The sequence below is a fragment of the Propithecus coquereli genome, unplaced genomic scaffold, assembly GCF_000956105.1.
Source record: "Propithecus coquereli isolate 6110/MARCELLA unplaced genomic scaffold, Pcoq_1.0 Scaffold74, whole genome shotgun sequence".
NCBI classification, from domain to species: domain Eukaryota; kingdom Metazoa; phylum Chordata; class Mammalia; order Primates; family Indriidae; genus Propithecus; species Propithecus coquereli.
The window spans coordinates 5,281,959-5,284,112 of NW_012153507.1; the positions used below are offsets into that span (position 1 = coordinate 5,281,959).

Consider the following 2,154-nt stretch of genomic DNA (forward strand, 5'->3'; position numbering starts at 1 on the left):
TAAGAAATATAAATTTAACTTTTAAATGCTATATCGTATCATTTTAAGGAAATTTTATGATTTTTTGAGGCCAGGGGTCATTACTTATGTTGCTACTACTTTCCAATAGAAACTAATAAAATATACTTGCTAATCATACCTTTTTTTGGAAAACAAATTATTGCTGCATCTATTCTGGATAGATTAACTCACTTGGTAACAGCTTGGGCATAGGCTTCTGCTTCAGAAAATAATGACAATCTCAGTTTTAACCTATCAAGGTATCTCAAAATATGTATAGGTGGCTACTAAAGGAAGCGGCAGACATCATATGAATGGCCACGAGTGGATAAACTATTACTCTTGAAAATCAGTTGAAGCTGTATTTATTAATATCAACTGGACTTTTAAGACCATTAAGAGCTTGGTTGGCCATAAGGGCTGGGGAGGGTACTGCAGGGAGAAGAGTGACAGCAAATGCATGAAAGCGAGAGAACCTCTTACCTAGAGGCAGTGTGGGTTAATGTCTCCTTCTATCTATCCTAGCCCCTTTGGTGGTGGTGGTGGGAGATACCCAACACTCCTTTGGGACAGCAAGAGGACAGAGAAAGCAGCTGCCACATCTAATCAGCGTCCTCAGTCAATTCATTGAGACACTGTACCTTCTGACTCCCAGTCCCCAAATTTCCTCCTAGGCAAAGATGGCCATCACATAAGTAGGTGAGGCAATGTGAACCAAGGAATATATGTTTATTTACATGGACTATATCGACTACAACCATTTGTGAGCAGGAGACAGCTCTAAGATGCCAATATCTAAGAAGTTCCCTAGATCAGAGGCTCAGTATAATTTCTATAATTTATAGCTCAAGTATATATCTCCTTAAGATTTACCCTTTGTCCAGTGTTATGAGCCTCCCCAAGCTTCTTGTTCTGCCTCTAATTACTACTGTTTATTATAGTTGCATGTGGATTTTCTCACCATAATATTATTAAATAGAAGGCAGTTTGTAACCAGAGCAACAGAGAGTGATGCCTACTCTGTGGGACCCCTATTCTGATTGGTGTCTCCAACTGTGCTCCTGGCTCATCTCACTCTCATGATTGAAAAAAATATAAAGCCTGGGCAGTTTCCTCCTCATTATCTGAATTTAAAGACTTACTAAATTCTATGTCTACTAAGTAAACCTCATCTAGTTCCCATCTCCTATATAATGCATTAAACTCCAAATCAATACTATCTGAAGTTTACAAATCAGGTTAGACTGGAGATAGACTAAAAGCAGGTTAAGCCATTGGAGAACAAGAAGGGAGAGGAAAATTTAAAAAACAAATTCGGGTTTTGAAGTCAAGGTACACAGAGGGATAATATTAACAAAGGTAAGGAAGTCAGAGGACAATTTTAATAGTTATACGATTATTCAGTTTTTAGACATGTTAAGTTTGAAATGATGTTGGGAAGCCCATGTGGCAACATTCAGAAGGTTGGTGGAGAAATAAAGCTTCACTTGATATGGAGCAGATTGGCAGAGTGGAGTAACCTGTATTTTTAACATACAGGTGCTGTTTTAAATATATTAATGGAAAGGATTTCTAGAGAAGAACCTCTTAATATTATATATTAAGAAGAGTACAATATCATCTCTGTAATATTCTTGCCCAGAAAGATATAACTTGAATTTAGTGATGAGGAAACTTCAGAGAAACCCATATTAAAGGACATTCTACAAAAGTACTGGCCAGTACTCTTTAAATATGTCAAGGTTATACAAGACAAAAAAACACTGAGCAAATGTCACATACTGGAGTGAAATACAGAGAAAGAACAACTAAATGCAATGCAAGATACAAAATTGGATCCTGGACAGAAAAGCGACTTTAGTGGGACAACTGATGAAATCTGAAGAAAGCCTGTGGAATTAATAGTATTGTATAAACATCAATTTTCTGATTTTTTTAATTGTACATGGTCATGTAAGATGTTAACACAGGAAGCTGGGTGAAGGGTATATAGTGCCTCTCTGTACTATTTTTGTACTTTTCCCTCAAATCCTTTCAAAGTGAAAAGTTAAAAATTTAAAAACCATTTTTAAAAGGGAGATGTACAAACAAAGGGCAATGTATCTGTGGCAAGGAACTACTATAATTTGCTAAAGAACTCAACTGGCCTCAGAA

The 2,154-nt window shown here is 36.5% G+C and overlaps 1 protein-coding gene across 1 annotated transcript in view; it reads right to left on the minus strand.

Annotated features, from left to right (window-relative positions):
- The window catches only part of ASCC3 (activating signal cointegrator 1 complex subunit 3), a 283,174-nt gene that overhangs the window by 86,668 nt on the left and 194,352 nt on the right, over positions 1-2,154 (minus strand). The window lies entirely within an intron of this gene.